This window comes from Thunnus albacares, chromosome 6 (genome assembly GCF_914725855.1).
Source record: "Thunnus albacares chromosome 6, fThuAlb1.1, whole genome shotgun sequence".
In the NCBI taxonomy this organism is placed as follows: Eukaryota; Metazoa; Chordata; class Actinopteri; order Scombriformes; family Scombridae; genus Thunnus; species Thunnus albacares.
The window spans coordinates 6,319,851-6,338,503 of NC_058111.1; the positions used below are offsets into that span (position 1 = coordinate 6,319,851).

General features: G+C 38.9%; 1 long non-coding RNA gene across 5 annotated transcripts in view; it reads left to right on the plus strand.

Moving 5' to 3' along the window:
• Nucleotides 1-18,653, plus strand: part of LOC122983884 — a 108,773-nt gene that overhangs the window by 9,535 nt on the left and 80,585 nt on the right. For 2 of the 5 annotated variants that reach the window (XR_006403781.1, XR_006403780.1), the window contains one exon: nucleotides 7,694-9,408. This is a non-coding gene — a long non-coding RNA (uncharacterized LOC122983884). The other 3 variants (XR_006403783.1, XR_006403784.1, XR_006403782.1) reach the window with 3 other exon arrangements.

Here is an 18,653-nt window from a genome sequence, read left to right on the forward strand (position 1 = left end):
AATGATAGTATTTATACTGCAATTACAAGTACTGCTAGAGCACTACTACTGCTATTAGTCATAGTAATAATATTCCTACTTCTGATACAAATTGGACTATTACCACTGCTATTATTACTGCCTAATCACTAATGCTACTTTTACTACTTTTTGTACCACTGGTACTCCTACTACTGCTTTAACTACTGATAATACAACCTCTACTATCACTAGTGTTAGTGGTAGAGGAAGTATCTGATATTTTATAGTAGTTCTACATTGAAATGTTGAGTAGAAGTACAGCAAAATGTACTAAATATGGAAAGTTAAACTTACTCATAATGATGTTAAATTATTGATGCATTTGGCTGCGAAGACATCATGTGTTTCCCAGGAACTTAATCTTCAAGAGTAAATATTTGATTAAAGAAGGAAATACAACAAAATAACTTGAACTCAAAAAGGAAATGACTCAAAGTTGTACACATGCATTTATTTATTCTCCTCCGCTACTGATGATACTACTATCATTCATGCTACTGCTGATAATGATATTAATGACCCTGTCATTACTGCTACTGTTATTACTATTATGAGTACTACTGACTATACCAGTACCAATAGTATTTTATTGCCCCTAGCACCGCCACTCCCACTGTGTGACTAATAAAAAGCTGGTTCTGCTCTTACAGTCATTTCTTTCTAGTGCCTCTTCACTGTATGTACACTACAGATACTGCTCATTATGAACGCTGGTGTTTGTGATTGTGGAGAGTTTGGCTTCGTGTAGTCTTGTCTCTGTTGTGTGTTGAAGTACACTGGCATCAGCTCAGACGCCGGTTCTCGTAATCGGGCAGCCGATGACACCGGTGGATTGTTGTAACGCCACGTTCTTGCTCATTTCCCTTTTCTTTCTTCTCGTTTCCTTCCTTCAGTTCATTGACACAACTATTAAAAATAAACAATATTACTAATTTAAGTGTAGACGACAAAGCTCAAGTCTCTCTCTCTCTGTCTTTTGCTGCCCCCACCCCCTTAAAACTCATTCTGCCTTCCCCTCTTATCAGTGTGCCTCCCGGCCAACCCCCACCCACCCCACCTGTAGCGCCAGGCCACATCGCCACTGTTACTCATTAACCAGGACTTCCTTTTATCCAGCCCAGACAACCCCTAGGTCACTGCCCGACCCACAGCTCTCAGTTTCAGATGCAGATCTCTCACTGTACCGCTGATATTGGACCCAAAGATGTGATCAGAAACAAAAATACAGAACAAGGGGAAGAGTTATATCCCTTTTACAAATGTGTGAAAGTTGTATTTTTTTTAAAACACTCTGTCATTGCTGTAATCTGCTCCCTTTCCTGCTGATTAATACTGATCCACGCTGAGAGTTGTAGTTCTTGTTTTCTCCACATCACAGCCAGCAGCACAGGACTGATGGATCTGACTAATGGATTAGTGGTGTGTTGATGACTCACTACAGTCACTCGGTTTGTTTAAATATTTTTTCATGGGAGCTGAGAAGAGAAATGCGGAGCCATAACGGGGTTTAACAGGATTAAAATTTGGATTACGGTCTAGAAGTGATTGAGACAGATAGAAAGAGGAGAGAAAACAAGCAAAAAAGCACAAAGACACAATAGAATCACGATGTTTGATACACTTTCACTGGCTTTTGAATAATGTGTAAAGCCTCATGCTGTGAACTTCAGAAGGGTTTTCCATAAAGCTCAAATGATCCCACAATGTGAAATGAAAAAGAAGTGTAACGACTGATAACTAACCTCCATTGTGCAGACAGATTACTGCCAGGTGAAAGTGGTGACTCACACAGGTAGTGTCTGAAATAGTTTGTTGACTTTGTTATCTGAGATATAATAGCATACATAGAGTCCCCTACATGTTGTGTAGTAAACATAGACTTTATATAAAGATGGATGTAATGAGGTGTGAGCCGGTTTGAAGCCCAGAGTTGCAGCTTATGATCGGCGCCATCTTTTTGGTTTGGAGCCAGGACCTTCCAAATACGGAGGGCTGAGTTGTTGCCTTTCACCCTCTGGAAACACTGAGCTGTGCACACTTGGCAAACACACAGCAAACATCAAAGCTGTTAAGTCTTCAAATCTTATTAACAAAACAATAATTTCCAAAATGATCACCAGCACACTTATTAGAGGGCCTGAATTTAGAAATTGAGACCTAATGACTTGTTGAGAGAAGTTGATGCTTTTTGAATGGGAGTCAGTTGGAGCATGTAGTGGCCGTCTGTGGCGCTTAAGGTACTTCCATGTAGGCTTTAGCCTCAAGCAGTGGTAGTTGCCGCTTGGTGGTAAATATTGAATTAGCGAATGATTGCGGACACAGAAGAAAACAACAAGTAGTTAACAAGCTATCAACTAATCTAACAAAGAAACAGATTGTTCATTTCAAATGACTTCCAAATACTTGGACTGCTTTTATTATTAGCAAGTGCAAGAACCCTATAACAAGGGGTTGCTAGCTAACAAGTTGATGTAATAAAACCTGAGATATATCACTGGTAAGATGCTCAAATATAAGAGAAAAACACCATCAGCAGTTCTCCGCTGACCTCCGCTGTGGCCGACAGAGGATGCATTATGTCACATGAAAGCCTAACAACTACATATAGACTTGTAGGTAGTTAGGTGTGCAGTGGTGTGCAACATGCTGTGAACAGATGCCACTGTAGATAAAGACCCTCCCTCCATTACTGCCTGTCAGGGCGACTGTCGACTGAACTCTGTTTGATGTTAATGAGGATTCGCTTGACTCGGTCAGGTTCTGCCTGATGTTCAAAGCTCTGTCTCCGCGACATTGTTCCTCTTCATTTTGAGAATATCGTATGTAGATATGTAGGCAGGTCATTTGTTTAATAGTTTGAATAAGGAAGGACAAGTAGTGTTATTTGTTTCTTCAGCATATTTTGCTGCAATAGCCAGAATGGAAGCAGACACAGATCTCATGCCTCCACTTGATAAGATTTAGTTTCTGCTCAATGCCCAGACGATAAAGAATCATGTTAAAATAAAGAACCAGGGCGAGGGCAGGAGGCAGGGCTGACCAATCATTAATGCAGCAGGTATGCCCCATGTTGTTATCAGCTGGCAGGGAGCCAAGCCCCAAGCCGAAAAACAAAAAAAAAAAAAAAAGAGGCTTATCAGTCGAGGTCGGCCCTGCTCCTGACTGCCCAGGCCTTGAGACCTCAGAGTGAACCAGGGAGACCTGACATGGGTTTGAACTACTGAAGTTAAAGGGACACGCTGCGGCACCACAGCCATGACTTTAAGATTTAAGAGTGGATGAGACGGACACATTTAGCTACAGCTCTGTCACAATAATCACTTTATATCAGCATACAGTAACATTTGGTGTGGTGTGCAAAATTGGAAAATGGCATGTTAAATTGATAATATCATTTTTGGAAAATATTAAAACATTTTTAATGTGCACATGGATCTAAAGCTGCACCAAAAGTCTGTTTTTTCTCGGCCTGTTACACAACTTCCTACCAAATTTCACTGAAATCTGTGAGCAGGTTTTTGAGATATCCTGCTAAGTAACAATCAAACAGCCAGGAAACAAAACCTCTTTGACAAAGTTCATGTGTCATTTTTTGTTTCTTAATTTTTTGTACATAACCATAGCTCAGTATCACCATTTCATATCAAGTATGCCAGTTGAATTAATGCTCTGTCCTACATGTAGTACAAATCCTGACAGAAGTTCTTGTCCTGTGACTGTCTGCATGAAAGCAAAGAATTGTGGGACTTATATTAACCAGTCAGTGATCTCGTCATGGTTTATTTTTCAATGATCAATGACATCCTGACAATTTGAAATTTTAGAAATACAAAGAAGATGAGACGCACGTTTTGAAAGTATTCCCTGTGTAGCTAAAGCCTGATAGATCTTATTCCTCTGTGTGGAGGAGCTCTATTGTTCAAAAATGATTAAGAACACATCAGTTGCACTGGGTGACATGTTCCTTCGATACCATGAACACACACACACTGTAAGTTATTTGGACTCAGTCCCACTTACTATATACTACGGCGCCAAGTGTGTATCAGTCCTCTGCTGAAAATAGTCCCCACCAAATGTACTATTTCTTCCTGTTTTAGTTCGGTTTTCTAAAAACTACAGAGCCCAGCTGTTTCAGGAAATCACTCATGACCTTTTCAAAATAAAACGATATATTTGTGAGCTGTTTTGAAAGATTTGCATCCTCAGTAGGACCCAATGGGTTTGAGGTTGAGAGCCACAGACAGGGTAGGCAGTCAGAAAGTATTGAGAGATGGACTAACACGTTGCTGGTTTTGGTCTTTTCATGGGATTTATGAATGTGTGTATATATATGTGTGTGTGCATGTATGAGAGAGTGTGTAATACTGGTGTCTTTTGTTGTGTTTTTGTCCCAATCTCATTTTTTTGACATGATCTTTGTCACTCACACACACAGACACACACACACACACTCTCACATACACACTCCGAGCCCTCTCCTCTCATGATCAAACAAGGGTGGGGTTGGGGCAGGGTCACTCTGAGGCTTCCAACTGATCCCATCAAAACCCATCAACTGTGGTCGGTGTGTGTGTGAGTTTGTGTGTGTTTGCACAGTAGTAAAAACCTGAAAGAGCCCCCTCCTCCTCCACCTCCTCCATAAAACCCTCCCACTTTACCCAGAACCTCCCAGGACACCCAGGTGTGACGGGACCGACAGACAGACACACAGACCCACACACACACACACACACACACACACACACACATGATTTAAGATAATAAGATACCTCACACATCACTTTCTCATCAAGCATTTTGTGTATTTATGTCCTCAGACAAATCTGAAGCTGTATTCCACTCTGTGTGTCTCACTGTGTATGTGTGTGTGTATGTGTGTGTGTGTGTGTGTGTGTGTATGTGTGTGTGTGTGTGGGCTGAGACCCCCGTCCCCTGCACTGACAGATAGAGCCGGTGCTATTAGCTCAGTGCCAGGTGAGTCTGTGAGTAAACAGAGCAGACAATAGATCCAGCCCATCTCCTCCTGTCAGCCTGACTCTGCCAAAGCCAGCCATTGTTCTACACAGCCTGTGTGTGTGTGTGTGTGTGTGTGTGTGATCTAACTGAGAATATACCCCACTGTATACAGATACAGATACACACACACACACACACGCATGAACGCACAATACATGCAATGACTCACATGCAGACAAGTGTACGGTACATGTGTGTGTTTAGGTGCAGCTAGTTGAAGCAGTGCTTTTATTTTATTTTAAACATTCTCCAGTAGATTATACACTTGAATGTTTTTTTCACACATGTTGTTCAAATGTAATATATCAGGATGAAGCCCTTGAGATGTACCTTCTCATTACACGTTCACACAAATCACAATTCAAGAGTCCCCCTTTTATCAAAGAACATTCATCATGTAGGTGTTTTTATACCACGGTAAAAAAACCCCAACTGTATACTTTAAATTATTATGATAAATTTATGTTAAAGGTGAGTTTTATTATAAGCACAGCTTCTTTTTACATTTACTGTTACTCACCAAAACACATTGTGTGTGTCCTTGTTGTCTAACAAACATGCTAAATGCATTTTATTCCACATAAAACACGTGCAAAGCTTTTTTTTTTTTTGTAATTCAAACTTTTATCAAAAGTGATTTTTCTTAAAAGATGGAAACCTGCATTGTTTACATCAATATTTACTTGCTAGCAGTCACTAGTGGTCAAAAAGTCCACAGGGTACCTTTTAAATGAGTTGGTGTTACGTAGTAAAAAGACACTAACAAATACGCCACTGATAATAAACATATTGAAGATGAATACTTAATTTAATGACGTACCTCCAGAATATTCTCAGTTCATGCGGAAAAAAACATTTTCACATCATATGAGTGATTTCTCTGTTTGCCTACAGAACTATGAAGTTGTACATTTGTCAAATAACTAGAAATTAGATCTTTTATGGGTAAATATCAGGAAAAATAAAATATTTTTTTGTAAAAGTGCACTCCCTGCAAGTTTAAAAAAAAAGTAAATGAGGGGATTTGGAGTTTGCTACAAATTTAGGGGGTGTATCTTCTCTTTAATGTTATGGTATATTGAAAATAATGATAGTAATAGTAATAACCTTTATTTATATGGCACTTTTCAAAGCAAGTTTATAAAGTGCTTCACAGATGTAAAAACAGAAAATACACATTGTGAGGTTAATGTTAAGGTAAATTATCCTGGTTAATGTATGAAGAAGGTTTTGGTCATTGTGTCATATAAATCCAACCTGTTTTTTTTAAAATATTAATCAAATACTAGAAGCTCTTACTGATATAAACCAGTATAACCTTCTTGTGAGATCAGGTTCTTACGCTGGACCCTGTTAGAACTAGTGATATACTGGTGTTCATTTCATCAAGTGGGATATTTAGTGAGTGAATATGATCCAAATAATAATAAAAACACCTCAAACATCAGGCCACAGACATGTTGCATAGTGAATACAGGAGTATAACACACATCCTTACATAGTGCAATGACTCATTTGTTACTCAGAGGTTCACTTGCGAGGATTTAACAATGCTGGAACAACAGAGGAGAGAACATCTCTGACTGAGGTTAACATCCCTGCCCCTCCTTAGCTGTCCTCCTCCTCCTCCTCCCTACAGCCACCATATTGTGCAAACACACCATGTAAACAGCTGGGAAGAGCATGTGTGTGTGTGTGTGTGTCTCTCTCCTCATGCAATACATATGTATGTATGTGTGTGTGTGTGTTACAGATATATAGAGAAATAACTACAGGAAGAAAGAGCTTTAATAATAAAAGTAAGGAAGTACAACATGAAGTAAGAAGGCCAGAAAGAAAAAAGATATCATAAGGATTAAAAGTCAGATAGTGAAGAGGAAACACAGAGGCCTTTGTCTCTCTTATCCTCTCCTCATAGGTGTCTCACACTTTAACCCCATGACTTTTTCACCTCTCAAACCCCCAATCAGTCCCCTCTCTCCCTCCTTCTCTTCTTTCTCCACACCCTACGCCATTCACCCCTTGCCATCTCGGCATCCCTCCGCCCTGCGCTCCATCCCAGTGCAAACACTCCTCAGTGCTACGGGAACAAAGCACAGATGAATAATGGCAGTGAAATGTCACCGTTTCTTCATGGCTGCCGCCTCCTCCCCTCGCTCTCCGCCAGGGCCGAGCCCGAGGTTAACCATTAACCAGCCAGCGCAGCACCTGAACCTGGAATAATGAACAGAAACTGAGAGGGAGGGAGGGAGGGAAGAGAAAGAATATAACCGTAAACCAGAAAAAGATTCTCATATAAAAATCTGGTTGTAATAGAGAAAAGTGTCCCATCCTGACTTCCTAAGAGGCTACAGATTCAAACTGTTCACCCAAATTTACTTGTGCTGTCGGGTTTAGCAGCTCAGTTTATAGCTGCACTCAATGTAATAATATCTGAGTCACTAGTTTCTGATGTAATGTGAAATTCTTGCTTGAAAGATGTTATTTCTGATTGATTTTTGGCCTAAGATGGCAAAAAAAATCTGAAGCTGTGAGAGTTTCTTTTGCTGTTTCTTGATTAATGTTATGAACAGCTTCACAACGGTGTTTTAAAAGCTTAATTTCTATTTTTATCGCTGTCCACTCACTGCCATGATGTCCTCGCTCTCCACAGGTGTCACCTGAACTCTGAGATCAGTCCAACAACGTGAATGGCGTTGTGTCATCAGCCAATGAGGTTTGAGGTTCAGTAAGTGGTGCTTTTTTCTTTATTCTGGTCAGATCTTCTTATTTATTCTGAACTAGCTGTCTTTGTTTCTGCCAGGAACTAAAAAGAATATCCTCCTGTACTCAAAAAGGTTTCTATTTTTTACTTGAAATGCAACTACAAAATATGGTTGAGGGAACTAAAAAATGAGTAAAAGCTTTCATGAATTGGATGTAGTTCAATCACCAATGTGCTTCATTAACTGCAATACTTTTATTTATATGAAAATGTAATGTAACTGCTGTTTGCTTCTGGTTACTCTGGATTTAAAGAAACAGGGCCTCATTTCCCCAAAGCATCTTAAGTCTAAAACAACCGTAAAATCCATCTTACAAACCTTCTGAAGCTTTAGAGGTTTTTGCCAAAAGCATCTTAGAAATGATCGTAGGTTAACGAAGGACTCCTGCCCACCCGCGGGAGGCGGAGAACATCCTCAAGAAGCTCCACAACTTGCAGGAGGAACCAAAAACTACATGTTTTATTGAAGTTTTCATTGTTTTGTCTCTACTAAAAGCACTGATGTTCTCTGTGAAATGATATTTGGTGTAAAATGAGTGATGTTGATGTTTAAATGAGAAAGTAAAATTAAACCAACACACACAAAAATTAATTCAACAACTGATGCAGCCAGTTTATCATCATCATCCTCTTCTCCTTTTCTTGCATAATATATTCATCTCTTCTGGCTGAAATGACACCTCCGCAGTGGCATAGTTTTAGATTCTGTATCTTTTATTTTTTATTTATTGTTTGTTTGTTTTTCTCCCACTTACATACAGAGTAATCAGGTAAGTAAGTCTAGTACAGCCTCGAGCAGCAGCTAAACGAATCAGAGTTGACTTTCTTAAACTAGCTTCCACCTTAAAACATGAATTATTAAAAAACAGCAAGCTGGAAACTGAAGACTGTTTACTGCACATTAACTTTAGTTTTCACACTGAACACTTTCCTGGCCGTTCATTTAGCATCCCAAAATCAAGATACAACAACTGCAGGTCTCTTTATTGGCTGTTTCATAGTTTAGATTTAAAACAGGATGTGATTAGATCGTCCCGTCGCCTGAAGATCAAGTTAAATGTGTGTAATTAAATATTTTTCTGCTTTTCTCAGTTGATCTTAAAATCTGCTTTTTGTTAACTGTAATCTTTAAAATCTGTTTTTTACTCCGTTGACTTTCGTTGTTCCATAGCGATAAGAAACAGTTAGATTGTCAGATTGCGATGGGAGTAAAAAAAAAGTAGATCATTTACATATCATTTGCATATTAAATACACTAAACACTGCTACTAATGTAATGTAACTAAAGCCTTTGAAATGTTCCTTTTTTGGTGTGTTTTTCTGTTCTGTTCTTATCTCTGAAGACTTTAATCTCCCTCCATCTTTACTCTCTTTTCTCCGCTCTCTCCGTCGGTCACACACACACACACATACAGCCTCAACACGACGGCTCCTCTCATCATACAGCTTTAAAACTAATGATTACAACAATTATTACGCTCTCTTTCTCCCTTATTTCTCTCTTAGATGCAGACCTCTCCCTCCATCTTTTGCCTCTTGCTCTTGACTTTCCTCAGTATAAATACCTCGGTGTGTTCTCTCTCTCTCTCTCTCTCTCTCTCTCTCTCTCTTTGGCCTCTAGCTAACACTGGTACCTTTGTACGACTAACATGCCAGATGAGACTAAAATTAAATGCACTTTAATTGCCGCCTGTGCCCCCGGTATGTGTGAGAGGTGAGCAGGATTTACAGAGAGGAAATGATATTTTTAGGCCGCAATTTGGTGACGATGCCTTGATTATTTCTCTCTCTCTCTCTCTCTCTCTCTCATTAAACAGTAACGAGACGACATTTCAACTAATCAAATCTCCCGAGGGCTTTAGGAAGGAGCCGCGGTACGTCTGTGTGTATGAAATCATGAAATTAGAGGTAGTTATGTACTTACTGCGGACTCAACCAGAGCATGAACTGTTGCTTGTTTTAATCAAACGTTCACAGGAGAGTTTATAATTAGTTGATCATAAAATTAGCAGCTGTACGAGGTATCATCAGCCTTTCACTTCTTATTCATGCTGTTTATAAAGACACTGAAGGCTTGAAGAGAATGTAACGAGTGTAGTTGTTTTAAACTGGAACGAACACGTTATCTGTGTTAATTCATGACAAAATATTTCTGATTCTGTGTCACCACAATAACAGTGATCACTGTAATAATGTAGTTTAATAGTTTACAATCAGATAATTAGCAATTCTATTATGTTGAGTCATAGCGGTCGTGCACACACACTTCAATGAAAAGCTTTAGGTCAATGTTTAAATCTTAATTGCTACTGATAATATTTGCTGAAACCTTTTATCTTAATAATTCAAGTTTTTATACGCCAGATAAACCTGTAGGTTACTTTTCCCTTTAGGAATAACTTCAGAAAGCTGCTGAGCTGGTGAACTGGTGGGCTGAAATTTAGAGATTAACAGCAAAGTTTTGGAGAAATATAAAAGATATGTGGAGTGGTGGCGGCTCATCATTGACCTGAGTAGACAGATCTCTGTCTTTAGAAGTCCCTGGTTGATCCTTTGCTGCTCAGACTGTGATCAACACATAAGAATTTAATGGAGATTCATGAAAGTAAAATCTACTTTTAGTTTTCCAAATTGGAAATCTCATCATCTGTTGAAACTGGACTAAATTTAGCTGAAAAGTTTTTTAGATTATAACCTTTATTTTAAAGGAATATGATAACTATATTCCCAACATATAAATGTGAACAGATGATTTGTCAAAAGTGCTTTACATATATCACAGTGTTATATGTTGGTTTAAACACAATAATGGCAGCTTCTGCCTACAACTCAGATTCATCTATAAGTGTCGGGACCATCACTAAGGGATATGAGATATGGGTCATGAGAAAAAAACATATTTCTGCTCCACTAAAATATGTTTATTTTTTCAGACTTAACTCTAATGTTTCATTTTTTTCTCTTGTAAATTACTAAATCATTTTTTTTTAATCTCTTCAAGCCTCTAGAAATGATCCAGATAAAACAAGAAACTTTTATTTTAGGAGGGTCAAACTGGTCACAACAAGTAGACAAATGCAACCAGTGATGAGAATTTAGCCCGTATGTAGCACGTCATTACTGAATATATTAAATGGAGTTTTGAAATTAATTTTACACATGTTGAAAATCATGTTTTTAGTTGACAGAATTTGTACTAATGGTTCTAATAATCTTGATGATGATTAACGTCTTTATTTATGTTGAAATAATACATGTAAGTCCTTTAAATACAAGTGAGATGTTCTGAGTTAGTGGACTAAAAATAACTGAAAAAAAAACCCACAGTTGCTTATTTATTCTGATCTGTAGTTTTTCTTTCCTGTGAAGAAATCAGAGGGCTCTTTGAGTCATGGTGGTTTTATAGAGAACCACCATGGTAACCAAAAACCTTGAAAGAACCTTCCTCTTTCTGGGCGTATAAGAAGAGACAGGGGAGGAGACGATGGAGAGGAGAGGGGTGAGACGGGTGGGGTGATGGTGTGAAGCCAAAGAGAGGGATTGGGATGGAGGTATAGGCGGAGGAGGAGGAGGAGGAGGAGGAGAGGGGGGGGGGGGGCCACTGGGTAAATAAGATGTCTAATTCATGGAGCGGATGTTTTGAAGGAAACAGACTGAGGATGTAGCTGCACTAACTGTACCCTCTGGGTCTCTCTCCCTCTCTGTGTTTTTACTGTGGAAATGAACTGAACTGGACCTGTTCTGTTTTGCTTTCACTGGAACCTCACCTGTACCTGGAGCAGGACACATTCTCCATTGATACAGTTCATTTCATTCTGTCTCCATACAAACCTCACTGGCAGAGTAATAGTGACTCCGGTTCCAAAACGTCCCACTCATTACTCTTGCTTTACCGCCTTCAGACTCAGAGCTGCGGCCAGCTGAGCCTGTAAAAAAAAAAAAGAAAAAAAGAAATATCATTAAAATATGAGAGATTTGGAATGGATTTACATGTCAGTCGCCACCTTGAGTCTGTTTGCGTGTTTGTTAAACTGCGGCGGACTGACTGAAGCTAATTTCTAGCCAATTTCGTCTGGATCCTCATGAACTCCGGTGTGTCCTACTGAGGCTCCTGTAGCTCCACTGAATCTGTTCAATTTGGGATCCAAAACTAAAAACAAACCGTAAAACCCCTAACCATGACATGGAAGAAGACATTTATTTAAAGGTATTTCAGGGTACAAAGATGGCCACTGATCTACTTTTCTATGACAAACAAGCAAAACAAAAACACATCTTATAAGCATTTAAAAAGTCTGCGTGCTTAATTTAGAACAAGTATCAACAAAAAAAGGGGTAAATATGATCATTAAACATAATATTAAAATTATATTTAAAAGTGACGCATCCTGGAATTTAGTGAAATTAATTGATCTTTTATTATGTGACTCAAATTTATAGTTTCATTGCAAGATGATGAACTGAACGTCCGTCTTGTTAGCTTATTAGCATACAGCACTTCCCTGCATGCATCACATTTGGTTTAAAACTCTCCAGAAACACTTTGTTCATGTACGCTGCATAAAGTTATAAGTACAAACCTCGTTTTAAGGGTTAAGTCCCCATTGTTGTCATGAATTCTCACCCCCCCCCTAAAAAACAAAAAGCAGAAATAAGACAGCGCTGAAAACAGTTCACACAATAATGAATAGAAAAAGCTGCACATTCATTATATATTTACACCGATTTCTATTTTTCTGTTTACTGTAATATTTGTTTAAACTATTAATAGAGAGAACAAGGAAAAAACTTGACTCCTCTGTTTCCCTGGTGGTGAAATGATCTTTCCGTTCCACTCAGACCAGATTCGCTGCCAGTCTCTCGTCTCCCTGCTGAATCACGTCCATTCAGCCACATCATCATCATCTGTTTTCTCCTTTTTTACTTTGCTTGTGTCAACAGCTTTATTGAACACAGTATATATATATATATATATAAATATACAGAATATATGAGGCCATCTGTTAATTTATACTGTGGCGTTTTAGTGTGAATGTTAGGAGGTGTATGTCAAAATATTCTTTAATTATTGTTATTTTGGGGTAATGTGCTCTTTAAATGTACATCCAGCTTTACAATAAGCTTTAGTTTACTACTCTAAAGTGTTGGAGAAGCTTTACAGCTAATATGACGGCCTCACAGCTATGAGGTATTCATCTATAAGGGGATGAGATCAACACGTCACAACGCTGTGCATCAGGAGACCTTGCAGTGTTTTAACAGAGCAAGATAAAGCATTTCGACAACTTATGAACCCGGATCAAAGAAATAAAAGATCTGAAAGGGATCAGGCTTTATGTAGCTGACTCTGACTCATCAAAAAATGCCTGGATCGAGCCTGATCCTGATCCTGATCCTGCAGAAAGGCTTGAGATATTCCCAAAAACTGACATTTAGACACATATATTCAATGAAACACTTGAATAAGATACATAATATCTGAGATGTTTTGCATTGTGAAAATATTGTTTTTTTTAGGAATTCTGAGGTTACTATGTAAAAAATCTTGAATCTGACACTTTGCCCACTGTTGCTGAACATGTTGCCAGTTCTGAAATGTAAAGAAATAGTACAACAGTAAGAAATATGAGACATAGTGAGTCCAGTCTACTTTGGTCTGTTGGGTCAGTTGAGGTGTGTGTTCTTCTCAGGCGTCTGAGAACTGGCCTGACCTTTTTCACTTCAACCCGGTCCTTTTAAAAAACGGACTCTCGGCTTTCTATTTATCCTGCTATTTATGTCCGCATGTGGGGAAGGAAAGTGTGTTTTCACTTTACGGTGTGTTTGTGTGTTTTGTGCATGTGTGTGCATCTTTCAGTCTGTGTGTTCAGTCTGCGCGCGTATCCACAGGTGAACTTGTATGTTTCTCGCACGCGTTTGCTGCTGTTGCGCGTTTGTGTCGTCGCTGTTTAATCGGATCCTCTTTTGTTTGTATGCATGTGTGTTTGTGTGTGTGTGTGTGTGTGTGCATGTTTTCTTAGTGTAGAAGCAGTAGAAGGGGAAGGGAAACTGGTGGTGGAGTAAAAAGTGAATGAATGGTGGTGTTATTTATTTGGTTTGGCGGACTGCACCTGTAGCAGTGAAAAATCACCCGCCGTATCACTAATTCCATCCTGTCTGAGGAAGGGCTGCATGAACAGAATGAGTCTGTGTGTGTATGTGTGTGTGTGTCTATGTGTTTTATCTATTTATGGTGTGTGTGTGTGTGTGTGTGTGTGTGTGAAGCAGAATTTCAGCAGCCATGTGTAAAATCTCCAGTCTCAGACCAGACCTGCTGAATTGTAAAATGACGAACATGCGGCTCAGAAATTCTAAACGTTCGGATTTGTCGTCGTCCCTGCAGCTCACATATCTCTGTTTTGATTGACAGAAGTCAGAACTTTTCCAAACATTTCCCAACTTTTTGATTGGCTCAAAGGTCAGCTGTTGGGGCCTTTAATATATCTGTAGGTGTTTAGTTATATATGAAAATATACCTGAGATTGATGCACAGTGACAAAGACTCACAGCTGCTCCAGCAATGATACACACATAAATAAATACATGATACACTGATCCAAATGATCCTTATGAAGTCTGCAGTTAACTCTGAAGGATTCAAGGGAGAAAAATCAATGACACCCAAGTTAAACTGAAGGTCAACCCAGGTAGCAGTCCTACACTGCTGCTGTCCTGTAGCTCAAAGTTAGATCATTCAACAGTAAAGCAGTTGTTAAAGCTTTTGTTTTACGTGTTTTACAGAAAGTTATTGCTGACACAAGAGGAGGCTCTAGAAATATTGTGCTGAAAAACAAATTCAACAGAGCTACGTCTATCTCTTTTTTTTTTGATAATACGTATGATCATCTTTGAATGTGATGTGACAGGGGCAGCAGGAAGTCGGTGCTGACCTGCACTGTGATGACGCTGCAGGACACCCTGGTTAAGAAAGTGACCTTGTACTCAGGCAGTTTATTTAGCTCAATATTGACCTGAATCTGATGCCTGTCTGTAAGACTCATGTCAGATATGTGTTGAATGAATCAACTGCCCGAATGCTACTAACTAATTCTGTCCAAACTATGGCTGCAACTAATGATTCTTTTCATTATTAATTAATCTGTTAATCAATTTATCTATTAAAATATCAGAAAATAGTGAGCCAGAGCTCGAAGTGACGTCTTCAAATGCCTTGTTTTGTCTTGTCAACAGTCCAAAATCCAAAGATATTCAGTTTACTGTCAGTTATGACACAGAAATACTTCAAACCCTCACATCTGAAGAGCTGCAATAAGCAAATATTTGGTATTTATCCTTAAAAAAAAAGACTAAAACAATTATCAAAATAGTTGCTGATTAATTTTCTAATTGCTTCATTAGCTAATCGTTGCAGCTCCAGTCCAAACCTTCAAATCTCAGCTGAATCTGGCAGCCAGATCGGATGTCTCATATTTGGCCCTTCAGTGCCAAAACGTAACTGAGTCCACCCACATTCGCTCTCATCTCAGCACCATGGAAATACGCTCTGCTGGAAATATGTGTCACCATGTCACAGTTGTTAACCAGCACACTCATCCCACAAGAACTTTCCAAACTTTATAAGCATTTTATATTCTTTTATGTCTCCAAAGCCGCAGTATATACAGTATACATCACATCCAAAGGCCATGAGATCATCCTTCACCCTGACATGTTAACAACCTGCTGAGTGTTCATTTAATCAGTCACTGCGCCGTCTCATAAGTCATGTATTTCTTCTTTTTTTTTTTTTTTTTTTTTAATAGACAACAAGTTTTAATTAACTGTCTTTACAAGCAAACAAGCCCTGAGGCGTTTTATTTAGCTTCTGTTAGCCTCATTCAACGTCAAACAAAGCCCAGATGGAGGAGAAGGAAGGCAGGTGCTTGTCATGTGATAAATGGTTCATTTCAAAAGGTAATTTACAAACTGCTGCACATCTTTTTTTTGTTTTGTGAAAGGTGGGGATGATTATATGCGGTCCTCTCGGTAGCTTTAGCTTTTTCATGAGCCTAGTCTATAAATGTTTAAACAAATAGGACGGAGTAATGACCCCTCAAGATGTTGTACACCCTTCATTTGAATATTTAACTTAATTTATTTACATATTTTGCTTTCAAGAGTTTCTGTTGGTCAGCTGCGTATAAAACATATTTGTATACTAGAGGACAGTAGCAACATTAGATCTAGTGTGTGTGTTAGTGCACATCATTACAGGCGCGTGTTTAAAAAATAAAAATCATATTCGATATAAGGAAGGTTCATATTTTTGGCCCATTTGGAAAGGTTTCATTTCTGTGAATGTGCCACCTGCTTTCTGAATGATACCAAAATTGTTGATGGAAGGGAAGGGCTCCGGGATATCCCTTAACCTTCCTTTAACTCTTATTAAAGTCTACAAATAACCAGTTTGACCAGTTCTGTCCCAGTGCTTCTCTGTTTGCTCAGAACCATTATCTCCCTCTCTGCTCCGCACGACTCTGTCACAGGATCAGTTACACGGAGCCTTTAGACGTTTACTTTGTCTGATGCTTTGATGTTTGAATCGGATGCTCTAAATGTAAAACGGTGAAACTGTTTATGCTTTAAAGTCGTTCTCTATCGTTGAAATAAGCAGAAAATGTTACCATCAGCTGGTCGGTCCAATCAAACAGAAGTACATATTGTTCATCCCTGTCTCCTAAATATTAAGTTTATAAACTTGCAACAACAAATATGTTTCAGAAATAGACAGTCACCTAGATTATGTTTTTTTTAAATCAACATAAGACCATTTTTTAAAATGAATGTATCTACAAAGGTGAAAAACATTCCTACTGGACATCTCTTTAAGATGTTCACTGATATATTCACTATCGTCTTGTAGCAGATAAAGCATGACTCATGTTTTTATGGTAATGTTTAGACAACTCATGACACTGGGTTAAAAGGTTACAGAAAGTACTGTAGTTGAATATAGAAAATGTCCACAGTGACATGAGACACTTTAACTAAAGTGATTTTGTGGCCTAGATCTACGTCTCTATGAGGTCTGTATGGTATGACATCATAGCCATGGACTGGAAAACACCTCCACCAGGAACATAATCCACTTAGCACATTAATTTCCTCCATAATATGTTTGGCAATCTCATTTAGTAGCATATAAACAGTGTTATTAGGAGATAGGATGTTATTGTTCTACATCATTTTTTTGAATAGAAGAAAAACTGAAGTGGGGCCATTGATAAACTGTGTGAGATTTAAAACACTGAGCTTAGAGAAAATTTGTACATTAAACAAAGTTTTTAGTGTTGTTCAGTTTTTGTTTTGCTCATAGTAATTTTTAAACACTAAAAAAGTCTTAAGATGCTATTTTATTGACATGCATCAGTGCACAAATTGTACAATTTCCTGTTAGTATAAACAGTCAAGTACGTTGATTTCTTGTAGACTAACTGCAAAAGCAATATAATCAGTTAAAAGGATGATTTCATCCTCTGGGTCATCACGACTTATGAATCCTCTCAAAACCTTCTTGTGTGATTTCAGAAAATACATTTATATCCATGAGTGCAACAGCATTCTCTTCTTCGTCCCTGAAAAGCTCACATTTTCAGTTGCTTGGTTTCAGCGTTGTGACAGTGATACGCTCAGCGACTGCGTGCCCTGCACTGAATGAGCCTATAGATACAGGGGCTTCTGGCCAAACTGAGGTTGAGGAGAAATTACGATGAGGCGAAATGCAGCATTTATGAAAGAAACATTGACTGCACTCGATTGCCTGAGATGATGATGGAGTTTGGACAGAGAGCGGAGTCACTGCAGTTCAATTTGTGTGTGTGTTGGAGACTACAGGAAGAGAAACTGAAAAGCAACAGACCATGCTGAAGAGACGCATGCACGGACACTCATTCAGTTACATAAACACTCATTCAAGCGTGAACATCCATACAAGGCACGCAGACACACACACACACACACACACACATACATTAAGACAGAAAGAGAGACTGAAAGAGAGACAGAGGTGGTGACAGGAAGAGACAGGGAAAGAGAGGGGCATTGGGAGAAAGAGTGTGTGTGAGTAATGCGTGAGTACACATTGTTAGCACGGTGAAAATCCTCACAGGTTCCTGGAAGGAATTAAAAAGGCTGACGTGACACCAGGATGCAAGACAGCTCTGCAGGGCTGGTCCCACCCCTCTGCTGATCCATGTCAGGGTGTGTGTGTGTGTGTGTGTGTGTGTGTGTGTGTGTGTGTGTGTGTCTTCACCATGTGGTTTTTCATGACTAGCTCCACCTGAAAAAAAGGTCAGCACATTTGCACGGAATTTTAAGTAGCAGTAATACAATGTAAATATCATCTTTTACAATTCTAAGTTCTGCATTCAATGAATTATTTAAAGGATTACTCCACACAAAAACGCTTTTGAAACCGAATATGAAAAAGTCATTGCCTGTAGTCACTTCGAAAGACACAGACGTCCATGGAAACTTCTCAAACCGCTCCTGCAGCACCTTCTCCACCATCATCTCCATATAAGCTGTATACACTGATATATTGGCATCCTGAACACATGGATCAACACAGAAGAGCTGGATTATGTGGTTTGAGAGGTTTCTATGTACATTTTGCTGTGACTCTTGGTTGCCGTTGGTATCCATTGTAACGGCTGTGAAACAAAGCCGCCACCTCCACAAACAAAAAAACCCTCTCAGAGTCACTCATTAAGCTGACAAGGGTCCAGTGTTTGTTCTCAATAAGATTAAAGAAACAAGTGAAGCAGTTACAGCAGTGTATAAATCTTGGTATAAATGTACCTGTTATACC